General features: G+C 36.7%; 1 long non-coding RNA gene across 1 annotated transcript in view; it reads left to right on the top strand.

Annotated features, from left to right (window-relative positions):
- LOC108399096 (uncharacterized) overlaps nucleotides 1–26,248 on the top strand; it is a 223,792-nt gene that overhangs the window by 194,094 nt on the left and 3,450 nt on the right. Inside the window, exons 4-5 of the long non-coding RNA XR_012130306.1 lie at nucleotides 16,128–16,216; nucleotides 23,476–23,521. This is a non-coding gene — a long non-coding RNA (uncharacterized lncRNA). The remainder of the gene's footprint in view (nucleotides 1–16,127; nucleotides 16,217–23,475; nucleotides 23,522–26,248) is intronic.

The following is a 26,248-nucleotide window of genomic DNA, read 5'->3' as shown; positions in this document are numbered from 1 at the left end:
GTATTAAAGCATTTCAAGCTTTGCTTCCCTTAAAATAAAATAACAAAATAAATGTTAAAAAGGAGGAAGTAGGCTCCAAGTGAATCTACTTGGTCTACATAAGTTCTCTTTAGTCCAAGATCTAAAATGTCTAAGTGAGTTCTGAATTTTCTAAATTCTCCTTTTCCTGTTAAGTATTGACCGTTGCATGGAGACTGCTTGAATGCTTAAAATCCATCTTCCTGTTAGAAGGAGAATGAACATTGTCCCTGAAACCAAAACACCCTGTTGTTTTCCTTCAGAAAAAACCTTGAATGCTGAGTGAGTGAAGGTATTTTACCAATCTGAACCATATGCTTGTTTACATCTAACCCAAGAAACAATGACTGGAGAACTATATTTAACTAAGAGTCTACTTTATCAAAACAATTGAGTGGTTCAATAGTAGAGTGTACACTTCATTAATGGTTAAACTATACAGAAATTAATCATACATTAATAAAACTTGGACTTCTTCCCTTCTTTATCACTATTTTTGAGATGAATGTCTCTGAATGGTTGAAAAAAATCAGGTCACTTTTGCCTTAAACTCTTCTATATCTAGTTCTCCCATAAGCCTACTTACATGAATAACTTGAGTAATTTGGAAAAAAGGTTTAAGAAAACTCTGATTAAAGAAGACTTTTCTCAAATAACAGTTTAAGATACTTTATCAGTTTGTAGGAGAAGAAATCTAGAAGTCAGAGGAAGCCATTCATTCATTCAATCATTCATTCCACTAATATTTATTCAGTGCCATCTATGGACAGGCAATATGTTTGGCACTGGTGATATGACAATGAACTGGGAAGACATGCAATTTCGAAGAAATTGGACACCTAAAGATCTATTTGGAAGGGCCATGGTTTTGTGATAACATACTGATTCCAGGACTCTTTAGTGGCATGTTTATATTTTCAGAGAGAGGCAAAAACAAATGAAAGTACAAATATCCATTAACGATTCTTCATTTTTAGTCCTGTGATATTCACTCAATATTTTGCATGCCCACTAGTGATTTCCTTATATGGGATATAAGAACCCCACTCATTATAGCACATATGATTCACTCAAACTTTTGTCATTCACCTTTACTCTGTATTTCACCTCTATCCTCACTTCCAGCTTATGTCTTTCCCTCCTACTTCACCAAGAAAATTGAAGTCATTAAACTTATACTGTCCCAACTCTTCTCTTTGCCACTTTCAATCTTGCCTAGACTGTATAAACTTAATGCAATCCCAATAAATAATATCTATAGTATATGAGAAGGAACTCAAAAATGATATTAAAGTTCATGCAGAAAAACAACATGTATGGATACTCAAATGAATCTTGAAAAAAAAGACATGAGAGAGAATTAGCTCTACTAGATAATGCAATATATTTTGTAACTTCAATAAGTAAAAAGGTTTGCTATTCAATAAAAAATGAAAAACCAGAGGGATAGAACAAAGAGTTCATAAACAGACTCAAATAAATATACATGAAAGTTTGGCTTATGGTCTTCAGAGGGTCCACTTATAGTATTCAGCTCAGTACTGCTCAGCAGATAGGTATAAGTAAACTAGTAGAGGCTCCAGGGGCTAGGGAAGCTCCCATTTGAAAGGTTTAGAGGGAACAATGCCTCACAAAGTGGTGGAAACAATTCCTGTTGCTAATGACAGTGAAAAATCCCATAACTCACAGAGGGCTTGGGGTAAAGTACTCAAAAGATTTTTGCCTCACTAATGGGGGGAAAATTAGCCCTAAATGCATGCTGCTCTGGTCCTTCCTAACGAAACAAGAAGATCTAAATGGATCAGTGTTTCTAAATGACTTAACTGTTCTCAAACAAAACTCAAGAATATTTATGGGAGTGCAAAAGTAATTAGCATCTAGTATTATACCATGTACTGGACCCAATAAAAACTTACCAGGTATGCAATGAAGCAGGAAAATATAACCCATCATGAGAATAAAAGTCAATCCATAGAAACAGTCCAGGAAATGTCTTAGACAATAGAATTAGTATACAAGGACATAAATCAGTTATTATAAATATAATCTACATATTCAAGAAACTAAACACAAGATTAAACATTCCAGGTACAGGCTTACAAATTATAAGAGAGTCAAAATTGAATTTCTAAGGGTGAAAACTATAATGTCTGAAAAGAAAAATACATCAGATGGAAATATTAGCAGATTAGACATTGCAGAAAAGCATTACTGAACTTAAAGACATAGCAATAGAAGAAAATATGTGATTCCTTAAAAATAAGTTTGAAAGAATGTATTTTAATACATGAAATAAAACAGAGAAGCCAAAAAGGAAAAAAAATTGCCACATTTGACATCATGAAAATTAAGAGGTACTTAAAATAAAACCTGAACAAAAATTTTGAAAAACACTTTAACAAAATGTGTTGAAAACATACACAGTATATTTGAGAGGTAAAGGGTATATAGTTAAACAGTGTATATTGAGAAGTTAAAGTTAATGTCTAAAATTACAGATTCTTGAAATCAGTAAGAAAAAAAAAGAACAACATGGAAAAATAGGAAAAAGATATTGTATTAGTTACATATTGCTGAACTACAGATTCTCTCAAAATTTATCAGCTTAAAACACACTTACCATCTCATGGCTTCTCTGGATCAGGGATCAGAGAGGCTTATCTGGGGGTATGGGTTTCTCAGGAAGTTGCAGTCAAGCTGTCAGCAGGGATCACAGTCTCTGTAGGCCTGTCCAGAAAAGTATTTGCTCCAAGCTTACTAATAGGACTGTTGTTGGGCCTCAGGGCCTTGCTGGGTGTTGACCAGAGACTTCAGTTCTCAGTTTCTTCTCATATGGGCTTCTTCCTAGGCTGCCTGATGTCCTCATGACATGGCAGCTGGCTTCCCTCAGTAAGAGAGAGGTTGTGTATAAGAAAGAGAAAGAGAGAGAGAACTCACGACAACAGTCACAATGTGTTTTACAACCTCATCTTGGAAGTGACACACCACTACTGCTGCCATATTCTTTCATTTAGTCACACTTAACCCTGGTATATTTGGGAAGGACTACATCAGGGTCTGAATACTAGGAGGTGAGGATCTTGAGGCCATCTAAGAAGCTGCCTACCACAGCTATGAACATAGTTCACAATTCAAGAAATACAATTGGCCAATAAAGACCTTAAAAGCTGCCTAATTTCACATTTCATTAAAGAAATATGAATTAAAACAACAATAAGGATATATATCTCTTTCATATATTAGACTGACAAAAGATTAAAAAGTCTGGTATTAACAGTGTTCAGAGGATGTGAAGAAATAGGCATACTGATACACTATTAGATAGAAATATAAAATAGCCTCTCCTCTTTGGAAGGGTAATTACTAATACCATTCTTCAAGCAATTCAACATCTAAAATTTTATCCTATTCATATATTTGTGAATATATATATATATATATATACACACACATACACACACACACATATAAACAATAATGTTCATTACAGCATTGTTTGTAAAAGCTAATAACTGGTGATTGATGGCTTCATAGCCCCTTTCTTGTGTATTAGACAATTTAAGTGAATTATAACATTTAATAGGAAATTAGCCAGCTCTTAAAAGAGAACTGAAAAGTGTATAATTAGGTTAGAAAATTAAGGTATATGAATGCCATGCAGCCATAGAGATGACATATACATGCACAGCTCGGCTTCTTCCTGTCCTACCTGTCATCTTTTCCACCTTTTCTCATCATTCCACAGGCTCGTTCCCCCATTGGCCTCTAATCCTTAATTACCTACTCTGCTGTGTCTCATTCTTCTGGCCCTTTGAATCTACTTACAAATATGTTCATCCAAAAGCACTGCCCTCCTCTCTGCCCTGCCCCTGTCATTCTGAGCTGTTGAATTATGGCTTTCTTTTTCACACCTCACCTGTTGGAGTAATAGCTACAGCTAATTGAACATTTACTGTGTGCCAGGCAATGGTCCAAGTTCTCAATGTATGTCATTTAATCCTCAAAACAACTTGATGAGTGCTATTAGTATCACCTCTTACAGCTATAGCATGCAAGGAACAGCGAGGTTAAGTTACTTGTCTAAGATCACGGAGCAAGTAAACAATGGAGTCAATGCAAGCAGTCAAATTTCAGGGTTTGTGCTTGTACCTGCTGCTTCCTCTAAATAAATTTTACATTGTCCCCCACTTCTTCATCTCTCATTAATTTCTCAGATTTTGTAATCTGGTTTCTGCTGTCTCACTCCACCAATGAAACAATGTAAAAGTTTGTTCCAGACTTTACTTTACTAAATTTCTTTGGGACATGAATTCCCTCCCTCTTAATTTCCTCAGTGTCCACAATACACTCTTCTGTTTCTCTCCCCAACTCTCTTATTACCCTTTTATCATTTCTTTTGTGGGTCCTTCTTTCTTTAATCACCCTTTCCAAATTGCTGTTCCTCAAGATTCCATCAATGATCCGCTTCTCCATCTTTATGTTTTTCCTTAAGTGAATTCCCATTCAATGCTATTCACCTCTCGTCCTGCATACCTGAACTCCAGCTCTGTATTTCCTTTCACTGGATACCTATAGAGGATGTTCCAGGCTACCAAACCAGTAACCTCAAAAATTCCCAAGCTGTATCCACATTTCAGTTCCTTCTTTTGTCTTCCTTATCTTTATATTTATTATCTACTAGGTCACTCAAATAAAAACCACAGTCTTTTTTTAATATCACCCCCCTTCTTTTTATACAAGATAAAAGTAACTGCTTTAATTCAGGTTTTCTGCCTATACAACTATAATATGACAGTAATTTCATAATTATTTTCCTGTTTTCAGTCTGTCTCACTTCCAAGATATCCTTCAACTGGCACTTGAGTATTCTAAAGCAAAAATCTCATTTTATTTCCATATTTGAGACCCTAGTGGCTCTTCATTGCCAACAACAATGACAACAAAAATCCAACCTCCCTAGCTTATCATTTAAGGAAGTGAATTACATGCCTCCACATACCTTTCCAGCTTCACCTCCATCAGTCCTTCTCAGCAGTAGGTTCTTACAACTATTTCCCTGTCACTACACACATGTATACCCATGTTTTCACATTGTTAGGTTTTTAAGTGTGTTGTTCCCTCTGGCCATGAATAGCTTCCATTCTTTTTATGGGTGGAAAATTTCTGGTAAAATCTTGAAACCAAGTCAAATGGCACCTTCTTTATGACACTTTCTTCAGATTCATTATTAGTCATTTCCTACTTTCATGTCACCCTGACACTGTACACACCTGTCCATCATAACATTTGTTACAGTTTATTTAAATTACCTGTTTACATACTCATCTCCCCATTAAATTCTGGGCTTATAGATGCTAGGCCCTATATCTTATTTAGTCATATATTCTTAGCACTAGGCACACAAACTTTTCTCTGTGAGATGTCAGAGATGGGCATTATCTTTGGGAAAATATTTTAATTGCATTTCAGGTATGGTTGCTAAAACATGGGTACAAGTTGTACTCTAGCCATTTTAGAAAACACACAATGAAAATCTATTCACTTCCCCAAAGTGAGATATCCATAAGTCTGTTGGATTATGTGTCAGATTTTTTTCTCAGTACATTTTATATCCAGATCATTCTACTCAATATTCCATGTTAAAAACAAGCAAGTAGTAAGAAATAAAATTCACTTTCTTGATCAACAAGTTACTTTAGGTGGTCTTTACAGGGAATTAACAATTGAAAAAAGAGAGTACAATAACAGCATGAAATTTTGGTCTGCAAATTTTTTCAATAAAAGGCCAGATAGTAAATATTTTAGCTTTTGCAGGTCTTGGGTTTGTTTGAACTACTCATCTCAGCCAGTGCAGCACAAAAACAACCACAGACACTAAAACACAAGTGAACATAGCTATGTGTTAATAAAAATTTTATTTATGGATGCTAATATTTGAATTATATATAATTTTCATGTGTCACAAAACATTATTCTTTTAACATTTTTTCAACCATTTAAAAATGTAAAAGTCATTTTTCATTCATTGGTCCTACAAAAAGAGGCAATAGGGTTAGATTTGGTCCTTGGGATAACTGACTCCTGAAATAGAAAAAGATTCAGTGGACAATCATCTAGTAATACACATGAAGAGACAAATAATGAAAAAGTACATAAGAGATAATAAGAAACATAGTGAGAAGGTCTAAAAGATGTTAATTGTGAGGCCCATTAAGGAAAGGAGAGATGACAAGATTTTTTTAGAACTAATAAAAATACCATCTATATGGATTAATGATTGTACATTGAGCATTGACCCCCCTATACTGAATTTTATTGTTGTTAACAACCATTTGATCAATAAATATGAGAGATGCCCTCTCAAAAAAAAAAAATACCATCTATAGGTTCAAGAAGTCCAGAACTTAGAGATCACTCAAGATGGTGGTGTGAGTAGGGCGGCGGAAATCTCCTCTCAAAATATATTTTTGAAAATACAGAAAACACAACTATTCCTAAAAGCAAGACCAGAAGATACAGTACAACAGCCAGGCTACACTTACATGTGCAAGAACTCAGCGCCTCACGAAGTGGGTAAGATACAAGCCAAGGCCTGGCGGGACCTGAGTGCCCTCTCCACCCCACCTCCCCGGCGGGAGGAGAGGAGTCAGTGCTGGGAAGGAGTGGGAGCCCAGGACTGCTAAATACCCAGCCCTGGTCATCTGCATGGGGAGCACAGACACATATCTCATGGTGTACTGGCTATTAGAGAAACAGAAAAGTAAAATCCAAGATGGAGTCTGCAAGTGGGTCACCACAGCCAGCTCCCCTGGGACAAATGAAAAGCCGGTGCTTTAAAAGTCTTTAAGGGACAAGGGCTTAACAGGTGGACAAAATCGTCCCGGCACACTCAGCCCACCAGGCTGGGAATCTTAAGGAACTTCAGGCACCCTAACACCATGGGTGGCAATGCGGACATCACTCATGACAAGAAGCAGCCTGACATTTATTCCCACCTGCCAGTGCTGCAAGCAAACCAGCTGACCTGCCACCACTGAGTAGCAGCCATGTAGGAGGCCTGCCCACAGCAACCACACAGAGTCTCCTCCCAGCATGCAACTAACTTGGCCAGACACAGGGGCTTCCCCCACATTCAGCTGCCCGGCACATGCAGAGGAAGCCTGGGCAAGGTACAAAGGAGTGCCATTCTCACAGGAGAACACACCCAGGGCATCTGTGATCCTCCACAGTGCCCTAGGCTATCCCGAGGGCAGCCCCGCCCATGGCAGCTCAGAAGATTAACCCAGAGACTCCTGTGTGTGGATAACTGGCACAGGCAGCAGAGAAGGGCAAAGTGACCAGCAGGCAGGAAGGGACTTTGCTCTTCCAGCTGACACATGTGCCACCTGCCGGTGATCACTTCTGTCACCATGAAAAGGCACAAGAACTTGGTTCAGTCAAGAATAACTCCAACAATCCCAGAGAGAGGGCCTGGTGAGATAGATATAACCAATCTCCCTGAAAAATAATTCAAAATAAAAGTCATAACCATGCTGATGGACCTGCAGAGAAATATGCAAGAGCTAAGGGATGAAGTCTGGATGCAGATAACAGAAATGCAACAATCAATAGAAGGACTTAAGAGCAGACCGGATGAGGTACAAGAGACTGTTAATGGAATAGAAATCAGACAACAGGAATACAGAGAAGCTGAGGCAGAGAGAGATAAAAGGATCTCTAGGAATGAAAGAATATTAAGAGAACTGTGTGACCAATCCAAATTGAACAATATTTGCATTATAGGGGTACTAGAAGAAGAAGAGAGAGAGAAAAAGGGATAGAAAGTGTATTTGAAGAAATACTTGATGAAAACTACCCCAAGCTGGGGAAGGAAATAGTCTCTCAGACCATAGAAACCCACATATCTCCCAACACAAGGGACCCAAGGAGGACAACACCAAGGCATATAATAATTAAAATGACAAAGATCAAAGATAAGGATGGGGTATTAAAGGCAGCCAGAGAGAGAAATAAGATCACCTACAAAGGAAAACACATGAGGCTATCATCAGACTTCTCAACAGAAACCTTATAGGCCAGAAGAGAATGGCATGATATATTTAATGCAATGAAACAGAAGGGCTTTAAACCAAGAATACTGTATTCAGCAAAATTATCATTTAAATTTGAAGGAGGGATTAAATAATTTCCAGATAAGCAAAAGTTGAGGGAATTTGCCTCCCACAAACCACCTCCACAGGTTATTTTAAAGGGAGTGCTCTAGATGGAAGAACTCCTAAGGCTAAATAGATGTCACCAGAAAAATTAAACCACAGCAAAGAACACATACCAACCAAATACTAAATAAAGACAAAAAATAAAATCAACTATCCACAAAAGCACTCAAAGGAAACACAAAAGAGTAGAGAATAAAAGACCTAACATTAAAGAGTGGAGGAGGAAGAATAAGAAAAGAGAGAAATAAAAAATCGTCACAGTATTTATAATAGAATAATAAGTGAGTTAACGTGAGACAGTTAGATAGTAAAGAAGCGACCCTTGAACCTTTGGTAACCATGAATCCAAAGCCTGCAATGGTAATAAGTACATATCTATTGATTATCACCTAATGTAAATGGACTGAAAGCACCAATCAAAAGACACACAGTAATAGAATAGATTGAAAAGCAAGACCCATCTATTGCTACTCACAAGAGAATCACCTCAAACCCAAAGATATACACAGACTAAAAGTGAAGGGAAGGAAAAAGATATTTTATGCAAACAATAGGGAGAAAACAGCAGGTATTATACTTGTATCTGTACTTGTATCAGACAAAATAGACTTCAAAACAAAGAAAGTCACAAGAGACAAAGAAAGACATTACAAAATGATAAAGGGGGCAGTCCAACAAGAGGATATAACCATTATAAATATCTATGCACCCAACACAGGAGCACCAACATATGTGAAACAAATACTAACAGAATTAAAGGAGGAAATAGAATGCAATTCATTCATTCTAGGAGACTTCAACACACCATTCACTTCAAAGGACAGATCCACCAGACAGAAAATAAGTAAGGACACAGAGGCACTGAAAACACACTAGAACAGATGGACCTAATAGACATCTACAAAACTCTACATCAAAAAGCAGCAGGATACACATTATTCTCAAGTGCACATGGAACATTCTCCAGAATAGACCACATACTAGGCCACAAAAAGAGCCTCAGTAAATTCCAAAAGACTGAAATTCTACTAAAGAACTTCTCCGATCACAAAAGTATAAAACTGGAAATAAATTGTACAAAGAAAACAAAAGGGCTCACAAACACAAGGAGGCTTAACAACATGCTCCTAAATAATCAATGGATCAATGACCAAATTAAAACAGAGATCAAGCAATATAGGGAGACAACAGCATAAAGCCCCAACTTCTGTGGGACACAGCAAAGGCAGTTCTAAGAGGAAAGTATATAGCAATCCAGGCCTATTTAAAGAAGGAAAAAGAATCCCAAATGAATAGTCTAAGGTCACAATTATTGAAACTCAAAAAAGAAGAACAAATGAGGCCCAAAGTCAGCAGAAGGAGGAATAAAATAAAGATCAGAGAAGAAATACATAAAATTGAGAAGAATAAAACAATAGAAAAAAATCAATGAAACCAAGAGCTGGTTCTTTGAGAAAATGAACAAAACAGACAAATCCCTAGACAGACTTATTAAGAGAAAAAGAGAATCTACACACATAAACAGAATCAGAAATGAGAAAGGAAAAATCATGATGGACCCCACAGAAATACAAAGATTTATTAGAGAATACTATAAAAATCTATATGATAACATGCTGGAAAACCTAGAAGAAATGGACAACTTTCTAGAAAAGTACAAACTTCCAAGACTGACCAAGGAAGAAACAGAAAATCTAAACAGACCAATTACCAGCAATGAAATTGAATTGGTAATCAAAAAACTACCCAAGAACAAAACCCCCGGACCAGAAGGCTTCACCACTGAATTTTATCAGACATATAGAGAAGACATAATACCCATTCTCCTTAAAGTTTTCCAAAAAATAGAAGAGGAAGGAATACTTCCAAACTTATTCTATGAAGCCACCATCACTCTAATACCGAAATCAGGCAAAGATCCCACACAAAAAGAAAATTACAGACCAATATCCCTGATGAACATAGATGCAAAAATACTCAACAAAAGATTATCAAACCGAATTTTTAAAAAATCAAGAGGATCATACACCATGATCAAGTGGGATTCATCTCAGGAATGCAAGGATGGTACAACATTTGAAAATCCATCAACATCATCCACCACATAAACAAAAAGAAGGACAAAAATCACATGATCATCTCCATAGATGCTGAAAAACCATTCAACAAAATTTAGCATCCATGATAAAAATCTCAACGAAATGGGTACAGAGAGCAAGTACCTCAACATAATAAAGGCCATATATGACAAACCAACAGTCAACATCATACTTAACAGTGAGAAGCTCAAAGCTTTTCACCTAAGATTGGGAACAAGACAAGGATGCCCACTCTCCCCACTGTTATTCAACATAGTACTGGAGGTCTAGTCATGGCAATCAAACAAAACAAAGAAATACAAGGCATCCTGATTGGTAAAGAAGAAGTCAAACTGTCAGTGTTTGTTGATGATATGACATTGTACATAAAAAACCCTAAAGACTCCACTCCAGAGCTACTAGAATTAACATCTGAATTCAGCAAAGTTGCAGGTTAAAAAATTAATACACAGAAATCTGTTGCTTTCTTATATACTAACAATGAGCTAACAGAAAAAGAAATCAGGAGAACAATTCCATTCACAACTGCATCAAAAAGAATAAAAAACCTAGGAATAAACCTAACCAAGGGAGTGAAGGACCTATACCCTGAAAACTACAAGACACTCAAGCGAAATTAAAGAGGACACTAACAAGTGGAAACTCATCCCACACCCTTGCGTAGGAAGAATTAATATTGTCAAAATGGCCACCCTGCCTAAAGCAATCTACAGATTCAGTGCAGTCTCCATCAAAATACCAACAGCACTCTTCAAAAAACTGGAAAAAATAGTTCTAAAATTTATATGGAACCACAAAAGATCCCGAATAGCCAAAGCAATCCTGAGAAGGAAGAATAAAAGAGGGGGATCTTGCTTCCCAACTTCAAGCTCTACTACAAAGCCACAGTAATGAAGACAATTTGGTACTGGCACAAGAATAGGCCCACAGACCAGTGGAACAGAATAGAGAGTCCAGATATTAACCCAAACATATATGGTCAATTAATATACGATAAAGGAGCCATGGATATACATTAGTGAAATAACAGCCCCTTCACCAGCAGCTGGTGTTGGTAAAACTGGACAGCTACATGTAAGAGAATGAAACTGGATCAGTGTCTAAGCCCATACACAAAAGTAAATTCAAAATGGATCAAAGACCTGAATGTAAGTCATGAAACCATAAAACACTTAGGAAAAAACATAGGCAAAAATCTCTTGGACATAAATATGAGCAACTTCTTCATGACCGTATCTCCCCAGGCAAGGGAAACAAAAGCAAAAATGAACAAGTGGGACTATATCAAGCTGAAAAGCTTCTGTACAGCAAAGGACACCACCAATAGAACAAAAAGGCATCCTACAGTAAGGGAGAATATATTCATAAATGACATATCTGATAAAGGGTTGACATCCAAAATATATGAAGAGCTCATCCACCTCAACAAATAAAAAGCAAATAATCCAATGTAAAAATGGGCAGAGGAACAGGCACAGTCACAGGGGGGCCATCAGGTGAGAAATTGGGGATCAACAGAGGTGAGGCTCAGAACCTCATCCCCCCTGCTTTGAGAGAAATCTTCTGCATCCGTGGATGTTTTGCTGCCCTTGTCTAGCTTGGATTAATACTTAGTCTATAGGCACACACCTGATCATCTACATTTGCCCTCTTACAGCACTAAACTATGTTTTCTACCTTTATCTGGCATCTACCTACCACTTCAGCATTTTATTAAAAATAAAAATAATAATAATAATAAAGGGAGAAATGTGGGATCAACATATAAATCAAGTATAAAAATCAAACGAATATTCATATTTGACCTGATTGTTTACAGTTCATAATGCGTGATCAAAACCGAAAGTTTCTGTGATGAATGCCCTTGTACTGTTCACCATGTAAGAACTTATTCACTATGTAAGAATTCGTTCACCATGTAAGAACTTGTTATGCTTCAGAAGATTGGAGACTGACGAGAATTAGGCTTGAGATGGATTAATGATTGTGCATTGAGCATTGACCCCCCTATACAGAATTTTATTGTTGTTAACAACCATTTGATCAATAAATATGAGAGATGCCCTCTCAAAAAAAAAGGGGGGGGGGGATTATAGAGGAAAACTACCCCAAAATAAAATAGGAAAGGAATGTAAAAAAAAAAATGGGCAGAGGATTTGAACAGACACTTCTCCAGTGAAGAAATTCAGATGGCCAGCAGGCACATGAAAAGATGCTCCACAACGCTCATCATCAGAGAAATGCAAATTAAAACCACAATGAGATATCACCTCACACCAGTTAGGATGCCCACCATCCAAAAGACAAAAAACAACAAATGTTGGCGAGGTTGTGGAGAAAGGGAAACCCTCCTACATAGCTGGTGGGAATGTAAATTAGTTCAACCTTTGTGGAAAGCAGTATGTAGGTTCCTCAAAAAATTAAAAATAGAAATACCATTTGATCCAGGAATTCCACTCCTAGGAATTTACTCCAAGAATGCAGCAGCCCAGTTTGAAAAAGACATACGCACTCCTATGTTTATCACCGCACTATTTACAATAGCCAAGAAATGGAAGCAACCCAAGTGTTCATCAGTAGATGAATTGATAAAGAATATGTGGTACATATACACAATGGAATATTATTCAGCCATAAGAAGAAAACAAATCCTACCATTTGCAACAACATGGATGGAGCTAGAGGGTATTATGCTCAGTGAAATAAGCCAGGCAGAGAAAGACAAGTATCAGATGATTTCACTCATCTGTGAAGTATAAAAACAAAGCAAAAACTGAAGGAACAGAACAGCAGCAGAATCACAGAACCCAAGACTGGACTAACAGTTGCCAAAGGGAAAGGGACTGGGGAGGATGGGTGGGAAGGGAGGGATAAGGGGGGAAAAAGGGACATTACAGTTAGCAGACATAATGTAGGGGGGTTCATGGGTAGGGCTGTAGAACACAGAGAAGACAAGTAGTGACTCTATAGCATCTTAGTATGCTGATGGACAGTGACTGTAATGGGGTATGTGGTGGGGACTTGATAATGGGGGGAGTCTAGTAACCATAATGTTGCTCAGGTAATTGTAGATTAATGATACCAAAATTTTAAAAATAAAAATAAAGTAAAATAAAAAAACAGAAGTTCAATGCTTCCCTAGTGGAATAAATTGGTTTTTTTATGTTTATATATAGTGTTGATATATCATAATGGAACTTCAGACTACCAAAAACAAAAATCATAAAAGCACCAAAGAAAAAACACAGATCCTCTTTAAATCAACTACAGTTAGACTTAGAGCTGACTTTTCAAAACCAACGATGGAAACCAGAAAACAGTGTAATAATAACTTCAGTGGGAAGAATCCAAGTAACTACCCACCTAGAATTACTCATCCAACAAATCCATCCTTTGAGAATGAAAGACTAAATTTTTAAAACACAAAACCAGAGCTTATCACCAGATGACCAGTATTAAAGGGAATTCTAAAGGATATGTTACAGGAAAAGCAGGAAATGATTCCAGAGAAGCTTAGAGAATCAGAAAGAGCTAAACCACAAGAAAAAATGGTAAAAATGGATAAATTTAAATGAATATTGACTATGTAATACCATATTGATATTGTATTCTTGGTTTTAAAAACTAGAATGACAACAGTAGTACATTAGTGAAAAAGATTTAAATGAAGTTATGTTGTTCTAATGTCTTCACAATTTTCAGGTGAAGTGAAAGGTATTCATTAATATTAGGCTTTGATATGTTACAGATGATGTTGCCATTGCTATGACAATAATCAAAATAGTAGAAATCATATGTATGTCTTCAAAGCAAAGGAAAAACAGAATGAAAACAATTTAAAAGAAGTTTTTTTAAATAAAGGAGAAAAGAAAACAGAAGGAAAGCACAAAAGAAGATACAGATTTAAACCAAAATATATCCAGTAATAACATTAGCTGTTAATAGGTTAAATATTTTAAAGACAAAGATTATCACACTGGATTAAAAAACAGTAATTAAATGCTTTTTATAAGAATACACCTAAAATATACATATATAGAAAGAGTGAAAGAAAAACAGTAGAAAAGATATATTTTGTAAACACCAAATAAAAGCTTCGAGATACAGTAATAGCAGACAAAATGAACTTTTGGGCAAAAAATGCATTATTATGATCAAGAAGATCACTTCACAACCATAAAAAGTTTAATTCACCAGGAAGGTATGAGCCCTAAATCTGTGTGTACCCATTTGATGGTAGGAAAATAAAAAATTCTTGGAAGAAATAATTTTCCTCTTTTACCAACTCTTCAAGAAAATGCAAAAGGATTACAAATTACCCAATTCATCAAGTGAAGCTAGAAAAACATTGATAACACAAAGTTACAAGTCATTTCAAGAAAGAAAAATACATGTCAATTTCATTTCTGAAAAAGGATATGAAAATCCAGGAAATCCTAGCAATGAAAATGTAGCAATACATTTAAAACAAAAGATGTAATGACCAAGTTGGGTGCCTCTCTGGAATGCAAGATTGATTTCGCACTTAAAATAATACATTAATTTAATTTACCCCACATAATAAAGGAGAAAATCATGTAATCATCTCAATAGATGCAGAACGGGCATTTGACAACATTCATCATCCACTTATGATAAAAAGGAAACCTTTAATATGACAAAGAAACATACACCAATGGTGAAGTTATTTTAATTATGTATAAATGAAAAGCTTCTCCTTTTGACATCAAACAAGCATGGGACATGGGACAAGCATCAAGATGTTTTTTTTCTGCCTATGATGAAAAATGCCAGGATATAAATAGTACAGTAAAAGCAAGAGGGACTCCATTGCAAGGCTAAGATTCCATTTTAAAAACCAGGGAATTAGGAGGTAAGATTCCTAACAAATTTTACAATAATCAGCCACTGACCATATCTTAAGGCAGGGCAAGCAGTCCTAAATAATATGTCCCAACTGCTTGAGGGTAACCACTATCTTGGAGAAGAACAGAATCAAGAAATTCCTTGTGTTAAGTTTATCTTACAGAATACCTAGAGGACTGACTATGGATGGTGACATAATGTCTCTCACTGGAGAGAGAGCATCAAACCACAGTCCCACACCCTGGCCCTTTGCCGCATTCTTGAAAGCCTTAAAAGACAGAATCCTAAGCCCTTAAGTGTGTCTCTTCTCTGAGGTTTCCCACATTTACCTTTCTTCATGTGTGCACTTTTTGTCTTAAATAAAGACTTCTCACTGCTTAACTTACTGTGTTTTATCCAGTGGTAAGCATCTTTGTTACTTCACTATTTTGTTCAATTTTCTGAACTTAAACACTAGTTTTCTCTCTCTGTGTTCTACTTCAAACAAATACGGAAGGGCTACTAAGATCTCTGATTTAGGCTTCAAGGTTCTGTTGCCTGGGTAACATGGACAGGGCTGTAGCTTTACGATCATGCTCTTTAATAGCCTGGCCCCAAATCTCCTTTCTTTGCCTTTGGGAAGTTCTCAGAACATAGTATTACTCCATCCAGGGACTGCAGCTTCCCCAGATCCCAGGGCAGTAGAGACTTAGTTCCCATGTTGCGCAGATCCAAGCGGACCCTGGACACCAGGTGACCCTGGCTTTGGGAGTTGGCAAGGGACCTATCCTGTGCCGAGCAGGGCTCAATGAGCTTCCCTTTCCTCCTTCTGTTCTTCCTTGCCCTCCACTGCCTGCTCAGCTGCTACCATTCACTACTACTCTCTCTTTAATGAATTCCTTCCTTACCTACACTTGTCTAACCTGTTCAAGAATTCTTTCTCAATCAGAGTCAAGAACCCTCCCCATCCAGACTGAGGTCTCACCTAGTGAGCAGAAAGAGGCCTCCCCAGATGCAGCTGCCTGACAACACTTGGAGGTAAGAAAGAAGCAAGACATTCTTCTGTCTTCTGCTTTCTTTTAACAATGCATTAGAGATCTTAATCAGTTCAGTAAGGCAAGAAAAATAAATAATAGGTAGAAGGATTGGAAAGGAAAGGAACAAAATTCATTATTAGAAGATGACATGATTGTATATGTAGAAAAACAAAAATTACCTACAGATAAATAATTACACTTAATAAGAATTTAGAAAAGTTGCTGGATACAAAATCAATACACAAAAAATTATTTTTACTTCTATATACCAACCACAAACAGTTAAAAATAAAAATACAGAAAACTACCTTTTAAAATAACACTTAGGAAATTAACTACTTAGGAGTACATCTAACAAGAGATATGCCAGAATTTTGAGAAGAAAATTATAACACTTCATTGAGAAACATTAAAGAAACCTATGAAAATGAGGAAATATATACAGCTCATTATTTGGAAAATTCAGTATCATAAATATGTCAGATATCCGAAACTGCTTTATAGATTTGATAAAATTCCAAACAAGATTTTGCATATGTATGTGCATATGTGCACACATATCTGTATGTGCATGCATATGTGTATGTGTGTGCATAATCTGACAAACTGATTCTACAATCAGTAATAAATTGTGAAAAGCCAGAACAGTCAAAACACTTCTAAAGAAGAACAAAGAGGGTGGACTGTTCTACCAGATTAGCAAGGCTTATTATAAAGCTATGGTAATTAAGAAATTCAACTGGAACAGAATTAGTAAATTGCCCAATGCAGCAGAAAAGAGAGCCCAGAAATAATCTCATTCTTATATGGGAATCTGACTTACAAAAGAAGGGGAATTTATGACAGAAGGGGAACTGCATAGCAATGGGAAGAGGACAGTGTTTCTGTAAATTGTGCTGGGGCAATTCAATACGCACATGGATGTAGAGCCCTGGGAACTTTCACACTGTTAGTGGGAATATAAATTAGTGCAACCTCCTTTGAAAATTGTTAATTTTGAAATTACATATGCCCTATGACCCAGAATTCCCCTTCTGGGTACTTAAGCCTAGAGACTCTCCTGCACTTGTCAACCACAATACATGTAAAAAAATGCTCACAGAAACATGGCTTATATTTGCCCCAAACTAAAAATAACTCACTTGTCTGTCAACAGTAGAATGAATAAACAAATTGTGTTCTGTACATACAATGAAATATTATACAGCAAAAACACAGGTAAATCTGACAGATTTTAAAAAGCCAGACACTAAAGAATAGCTATAGTACCATTACATTTATGTAAAGTTTAAAAACAGGATAGAAAAAAATCCTAAACTATACTAATAAGGGACATATTCATAGGTGGTAAGATCATAAAGAAAAATAGGGAGAGGAAGGATTGTGATGTGAAAGGGATACATTGTTCTGGTGGCTGGTAGTGTTCTTAATCTATTTCTTAATCTGAGCAGAGGCAACCCATTATTTGCTTAGTTATTACACAGTACATTTAAGTTTTATATAAGTTTTTGTATTTGTGTGGCATTCCAAAATTTGAAAAAGGCTTTAACAAAAGAATAAGCAAGTTCAGCTAAACATTAATATCATCAAACTCTGCTTCACTTCCTAGAAAACATGATTAAGAACAAATTTTGTCCCTTTGCATATGTTATTCTTTAGTTGACATTGAATTCCATAGACAGGAATCACCCACGAAACTGACTGATTTAATCATAAGGCCCAGACTATTCAGCCTTTTCAAAGAGTCTATCTCCAATAAGTAAGAAATAAGAATGGATGTTGCTTACAGAAATATCTGACCTACAACAGTATTAAACAAAATTGTTGAACTGGTTTCCCAATATTTCAATTTATATTTTAAACTTTTAATAAAACATTTAGATTTAGTTTTAATTCTTCAGATAAAGAACTTGTATTCACATAGTAATAATGAAGATAATAATAGCTATATCACATATCAAGTGCCTGAGTTTTAACTGAGAATTAAAAATAAATTGTGCTCTTGCTGTTCTTGTTGCATTGTATATATAATCTCATCTATCTCCACTGCAACCCTACAATGTAAGTATATTTGTAACAGCTTTCAGAGATTAGGTAATCTGTGTGTACAGCAAAAAATCTAATGCCTCTTAGCTAGGATTTGAATGCAGATCTTTTGATTTCAAACACTAAATGTTTCTGCTAATCCACAGTGTCTTCCCTAAAGAACCCAAAATTGTCAGGCTGAAAGGATTATATAAGCAAAACATGAACTTCACTGAGCACCTGCCATGTACCCAGTACTGTGGTAAATATTTGTAGAAAATGCAAAAGTGGTACAACACAGCTGAGGGTGTTAAAGGGTTGAAAGAAATAGTGGCATGCCTCAAAGAAATTACAATATCCCTTCAAGTCTGAGATGCTATGATTCAATCTACTGGGAAGACAGTGATCACACATTAAATAGCTGGAGAACATGCCAAACACCACACAATTAAAATTGAAACTGTGATACTGAAACAGATTCTGCTTCCTTCTATTTATTATATTCAACTTTTAAATTCATGACATTTGAACCCGTGACTGATTTGTACATGTAGCTTGGCCTACATACTTACATAGTTAAGCCTGCATGGTTAAACTATGAATAACCATCAATTCCATGGCTACTTCTAGCCACAGTTTGTTCTCATAACAGAACATTGGCCTTAGCTATTTCCACTCACACAATTAGACCCAATAGTGTGTAATAGAGCAGGGGTTGGGAGTAGGTGGAAATAATGAAAACTTTCCCTGGGTTATGGACTAGAACAATGGTTCTTAAACAGAGGCATACCCCTACCCCCACCTCAGTAGGTAGTGAGGAATGCTACTAAACATCCTTCAGTACACAGGACAACACAGTCCTCCCCACCCACCCCTTTACCCCAACAACAAAGTATTATCTGGCTTAAGATGTGAATAGTGCAAGGTTGAGAAACCCTGGCCTAGAAGAACCTTTAGGAAAACTAGAGAGAACAGAAGAGAATTTGGGAATGTGTGTGGTGATTATAAAATTAATCAGCAGAAAGCAAAAGCACACACAAATGGTTAGATGACAGATAATCTCAATTTATATAGCAACCAAAAAGAAATACAATTACCAAGAAATAGGCACAATTTATGAGAACAAAAATTTTAACTGCTACTGAGAAATATACACACAAACATAGACAAATGAAAAAGAATATCATGTTCTCAGGTAGGAGAAAGCAATATCATAAAGATGCTTACTTCCCTAAATTAATCTATACATTTAACTTGACCTTGATTTTTTTAAATGCCAAAGTGAAGTTTTGGACTAGACAACCTGATTCTAAAATTCATGTGAAAAAAAAACAAGGAAAACAGGAAAGTTCTAGAAAAGAAAAGTAATGAGGGGAACTATTTCTACTAGACAATAAAACAATTTTTAAAGCAACAGATAATTAAAATAACATGATACTGATATGATAGATAAACAGGACAGATTAGGAATTTCAAAAGGAAGTACAAATGCAATGGAAATTTTACATATTATAAAGGTAACATTTAAAATCTATGGATAAGAGATATATTATTCAATAAATGATAATGGGACAACTAAGTGGCCGTCTGGAGAAACGAAATTTGATTTACCTGTCATTTATATGTATACTGGAAAAAACTACAGAAATTTTTAAAAACAATCTCAAAGTGGGAATAACTGGTCTAAGTATGTCATAAAACCAAAACCCAGGAATCATGAAATAGAATGTGAATATATTCATCTATGTAAATAGAAAAGAATGATGAACAGTTAATTTCCTTAATATATAAACAGTCCCTCTAAATTAATAGAAGACCAACAACTCAATATAAATGTGAAAAAGCAGGTGGATTGCCCACTGATTCAAATGGATCTTAAATTTGTGAAAAGAAACCAACCTCACTCATAACAAAAGAAATGCACAAAAATAACTGATTTTCTCTCCATTAGATTGTCAAAACTCTAAAAATTTTGTATGTGTGTGTGGTTATGGGGAAACATATATTCTCATACATTATTAGTGGATCTGTAAGTTGGCAAATCAGTCCAATTTGAACTAGAAAACCTAATGCACATAACTTTTAACCCAGTAATTCATCTTACATGTCTACTCACACATGTGCAAAATGTGTAGGTTATTCAGAGGCATTGTCAGTAATATGAAGTAGGTAAGATCCCTAAATGTTAATTGATAGTGACTATAAAAAAATATAATTTTTTAAATAAATTCTCATTAATTGTGGACTACAAAATTACAACACATATTCAGTGTAGATACAACATAGCCATAAAAATTACTTAAGGAGCTATTTATGTGTGAATATAGACCATCTCCAAATCTCCAAGATATATTGCTAAGAGAAAAAGCTAAGAGGAGAGCAATGCGTGTAGTACTAGATCACCATTTGTATGAAAGTGGACATGGGAGATACACATGCACACATGGGTAAAAATACATTTTTGATTGTAAGTGCATAAAATAAACTGGAAAAACACACATAGAACAAGTAATTTTGCTGCTTTTCCAGAATTGGGTGAATAGGTAACAGGAATAGAAGCAATACCTTCTGTTCATGATACATATTTTTATACCTGTTGGAAACTATCATGTATACTAATCAACTAATCAATCAATCAATAAGAAAAATTCTAAACAAACCCAGCACCATCACCATGGTCTCCAGCTCTGGCCAGCCAAGTTTCTTGCCCCTTTACCTACCTTGCCTGGCCTTTTCCAGGCTGTCACTCCTGAGAAAAACTGGGAAAAGTTTAAAACATGGGGATATCTTTCTTCTACATGCATCAAACCAAGGCTAGAGCTCTGCATGAGTCTGCAAGAGCCTGCTTTTACATCCACAGGGGTGAAGAATTTAGCTTATTTTTAAATTGGGTGGAATTCAGAAAAGAACTGCCAAAATGATTAAATAGACTGGAGAGAGTGGTTCATAAAGAAAGATGAAAAGACCTAAATGTTTGTGATTTGGCTAAATGACAGAAGGGCCAGGCTGTGGTTAGCACATCAAGTAATCAAACACCAGGAAAGGAGAGGATCAGTCGAGGATGTAAGTAGGAGAAATACAAAAATATGAAAAGAAAAACAAAGTGACTCAGTCTTTCTGTCTGTCTCTATCTCCACAGCAGCCTCTCCAGGAAAGCAATGTCAGTCTTACTCCTTGCACAACATGCTAGAAACTCTCTACCTTCATAGAGTTATAAGCTCACACCAGCTTCCAGGTCAAGGGAGTGAGATGTCACCACAGAGGCCCTTCATCTCTACTCAAGCTCCCTTGTTCCATTACCCATCTCCTTGAACTGGTGCCCCTCTGGATCCAAGTGGCTTCTTTGCTTGCTTTTTCTCCCTTTTCCATGCATACTCAATGAGAAGGTCAGACAGTCTTTGTAGTGAGAGGGTTACAGAGTATATTAATCATTCATTCATATTTCAAATCTTGGGCAACTATGATGAGACTGGAAAACAAGGTGGCCATTCTCTGCAGCCATCGAGGATTTCATGATAGCTCATGATGTGATATTTCTACTATCAGGGAATCACTGGTGAGATGGCCCAGCTGATTTAGGCCAGCTTATCAGCAGCACTGGGCTGTACTTGAGGCCCACATCCCTAATAAGTCCCTCATTAAGCCTTATCCCTGGACCATATAGAAAATTTATATTACTGCGATGCCATTAATAAGTGCCATGAGGGTTACTTGCTCTTTTGTAATCCACCTGCCTAGGTTTTTTAGCTGCCATATCTATTCCATTCCTTATATTTCCTATTAATTAAACCTCAATCCATATTTCTTTGAACTTGTGTATCAGTGTGCCAGAGTATATGCTTTAGAGTATTACACATATGTGGGAGGATATATAAAAATCTATGTGTGCATGTATGTGTGAATGCACCAATCTATGAGTACATTTTAGGGTTTATATTCATGTATTGCTGTGTATCTAAGAAGATGCAATATATGGTAAGAGGAGCCAAAAATAAAATTTAAGAAGCTCTGTGGTAAGGATTCCAAAGCTAATACCTAAGAGTATATTTTAAAACCATTTGTGGTTTATGTTTATTTTTAAATTTCCCCATTTATCAGATGAAGGAACTGAGCTGTGGCTGAAATGTGAACCGATGTGCATACTACTGGGAGCAGTAGGTGAGCCACACCTCTGTGGGCAGAGAGTGGGTTTCTGTAGGAATAATCATTTTAACACTAAATTATCCTGGAAAAGAGGCAGCTTCTGAGTGAGGCGATGAAAAATTGACAATGGGGTTTGACTGTGGGTAAGCAGAGAATTACTTTTCTCTGGGCTCTGGTTCTTTTGGAAAGAGGCTCTGCAGAGTCTAGACATACTGAAGGGCTTTCCCATGATGGAGGAAAGCTAGATTCTGCCATATGCGACCAGGTCAGGTGCTCAGCTGCCCCACAGCAAGGGCAGAAGGCAGGCTCACCACTGCTATGCCATGATTAGGTTTGCCTACAGATTACAGAAAGCCCAAACACACATTAAGAAGTCCAGAATAACTCAAAGGTTACTGTGGTGATTCACTAAGAAATCAATAACTACATCTCCTCTCTGCTACGTCATCCTCAGTACTTGGCACCCCGACTCGAAGCAACCTCATGTTCCAACATAGCTGCCATAGCTCCTGTCATCACATCCTCACTTCAGGTAGCAGGAAAGGCAAAAAGTAAGCATCTCCCAATTATATCAGCTCCTGTAAGGAGCCTTCCCAGAAACCCACTTTGTAACATTAGCCAGAACTTACTCTTGTGACTGTATCTAGCTGCAAGAGATGCTGGGAGAGATTCCTTTTAGCCTGGTTCATCGCTATCTCAAATAAGATTGTGTTTCTGTAACAAAAGAAGGAGCAAATGGATATTGGGTAGAAAGTTTTTGTACAGTAGCTGGGCAGAAGTGTAGCCTACAGAAGATGTCATAAGGATGTAGAGCTGACAGCTGAATTATGATTTTGATGTGTATTTCCTTTTGGTTATACTTGAGGCTGTACAAAAAAAAAGTGATATTGTTACAACCCATTCTTGGCTGTGCTGTGGTGTATTAAACAAGGGTCTATGCCCACTCTTGGGCAGAGTGGAGAGCAGTACCCAGAGGCTGTGGTTGTAGCTGAAGTGACCTCAGAGAGCACTGGTTTGCACGGAACCACAGAGAGTGAAGAGCCACTTCACATTCAGAGACAATACATCTAAGTTGCCTTTACTGTTGTACAGGTCAAAAGGAAGATATTGCCGGGAAGCCTCTGAGAAATACCAAAGGGTAAGAACACCTCATAAGTGACTGGGGTCCTGCTGTCCCACAGATGAGGGTTACCAGTTCCGTGAACCTATGCTGACCCATGTATGTGATCACATTTATAACCATGAATAGGTGAGGCCTGGAGGATATTTGAGTGACCTGAAATAAAGAATACATTTCAAAATTATATGTTTTGTAAAGAAATACTTGGTTAAGAATTTGTAAAGAAAGAATGTGGATGGGTGCATTTTAGACTCAGTTCCAGCTTTTTCAAGTGGGTGCTGGTTGGTGCTTACTTTGGTGATTGGTAAGCTTGATGACTTTCAAAGCATTTTTCATGGAACTTCCTAGTTTTGTGGAGTACCTCAGAGATCAGAGGTAGGTCAAATGAACTAGGCTTTGGTCCCCAGCTCCTGCTGCCTACACCATATTCAATTTTTTGCATTTTAAATAGGTTTTCACTTGAAAAATTATTTCCACTGCTCAAAAAAATCAGAAATTACTGGCTTAAGTATTAAGCTTATTAATGGTGATAAGTTGGTCTTATTATCTTAAACAGAGAAATATTGCAGAAAAATAGAATAAAAGGACATGGATATGTTATACGTACTCTTTTAAAAACAAATCACAGCCTATGTCAACATGAACTGAGATATGCAAGACCAGTCACCATGATTTAGGTATTAAAGAAGGTTCTGATATCATCAGCTAAAAATTTAGGAGGAGAGTAAGGGGTTCCACATGAACACAAGCTTTAAAAACTCCTATTTATACATCTGGAAAGTGGTGGTGGAGGGACTGGGCAGACAGGTGGAATATGTAATAAAAATATTATTAAAGCTTTCTAAATCAGGAGGATATAAGAATGGTGAACCATAGATTCTTTAACCAAATCCTGGAATAGTAGAATTTGGTGAAACCCTTGAGTTTGAAAGACACAGATACACAACAAAAGAAAGGAAGTACTGCTTTATAAAACAGGAAGTGAATTTATGAAACCCATTATCTCAAGTGAGCATATAGGTTGAAAATATAAATTTTCAGGTACAGAAAAGATTTAGATACATTGTGGACCACCTGAGTTCTTCAGGTCTTGACTTCAGTGAATGACTCTTAGAAACCTGTAATAAAAAATTGAGATAAAATGGAAATGTCTTCAAGACTGGACCAGTGTTTTATAGAGTAATCATTACTTTTTACACAAAATCCCATAATTGTACTGGTCTAGGTAGACCATGGACTGACATGTATTCTTAGGAGTGCTTGTATAATAGGCATTTCCTCTACAGACGACTTTTCCTAAAGCCATGGAATATAACATCAATCAAAAACACAATTTACAATACACATACTTTCAGTGTGTATTGAGATGCACATCACCATACACATGCCAGCTGTTACTCTCAATGTAAGAACATATACCTGCTTTGCTTGGTTGGGTTTATGCTTTATCATAACATGGACAATAATTATGACAAACATTTATGTCACTCTGTGTTAATAAGAGTGCTCTTAGTAATCACTAGAGACAGGCCATTATTCCTGATTAAAAGTGAAATGTACTGAATGCTGGCTTTGTACAATGAATTAAGATATTATAGCTATACACAAATAGTTTTTTTATTAAAGTTACCTTTATTACTGAAATTCTAGAGGAAAAAAATTAATTTTGTTACTGCCAATCCAAGCCTATGTCTTCCAGTGCTTCATTTCCTCCTGAAACAATGGGATTTGGGGCACTGGAGGTTACTTAAGAATATAATTATTTACAACAGAGCTGCCTGCAGTTGGGGCCTTTGGGTAGGCAAATTATCATAATCAGCAGCTGGGCATGTGATTCATTAAAGAGGGTAGTGGGCTATGGTTCAGGCTACTCTGGAAAGACATGAGTAATCCCCTTAAGACAGACTGGCACAACACTGTGAGAAGTGTGGCACTTCATAGAGAAGAAAGAGATTGCTGTTAAACTGAAAAACTGCAAATGACCTTCCAGGGTCATCTAGTTCATCCCCTACCAGCAGAAACTCTTATAGCCCATAGTAATTTGATGATAAGGCAGCCTGAGAGAGAGTGCATGCATTCCAGAATCACTCCAACACTAAGAACTTCACTGCCAAGAAATTCTTCTTGAGTTAAAATAAAATTCTTCAAGCATTGGCTAATTTGCTTTTGTTTTTGTTTTCTATTTTTTTCTCTTGAGAGACAAATAAGCTGGTCAAGTAAGACTGAGGAACTAAAGGAGCACAACCAGCCTAGAGTTGGTGAATTCAAAACTAGAGAGCTTATTATATATCCACTCTTTCTCCTACATCCAAAGAAGAGTAAATGCTTTTCTTGGCAGGCAGAGGACACTTGGCAGGAGGCAGCTGGTCTACCTGTTTGTGGATAACTAAAATTCTTTAAGGTTCAGGGTACAACACACTAGGGAATCATTTGCTAGTGCCAACCGAAAAAAAAAATGTAGAAAAAAGAGGAAGCAATTTAAAAGTCTATAAAAATACTGAACAACGTGGGTTTGAGCCTGGTGCTTGAGCATGAGGGTGATGAGGTCTTTTTCAGCCAGGTAATGATTGCGCAAGCCTCATAAGGAGATGGTTAAATCAAACACTGAGATGACTGCTCTTAAGAAGGGGAAAATATGTCAATCACACTGTGCCTTTGACACAAGGAAATTCCTTGAAACTGAGAATGGAGAGTGGAAGGGAGGGAGAATGTCTCCTGATGTGGGTGGCCAGGAAACCGGGGGCC

This window comes from Manis javanica, chromosome 4 (assembly GCF_040802235.1).
Source record: "Manis javanica isolate MJ-LG chromosome 4, MJ_LKY, whole genome shotgun sequence".
Taxonomy (NCBI): domain Eukaryota; kingdom Metazoa; phylum Chordata; class Mammalia; order Pholidota; family Manidae; genus Manis; species Manis javanica.
Note: the sequence above shows the minus strand (reverse complement) of the source record. Positions and strands in the feature narration are given on the sequence as shown.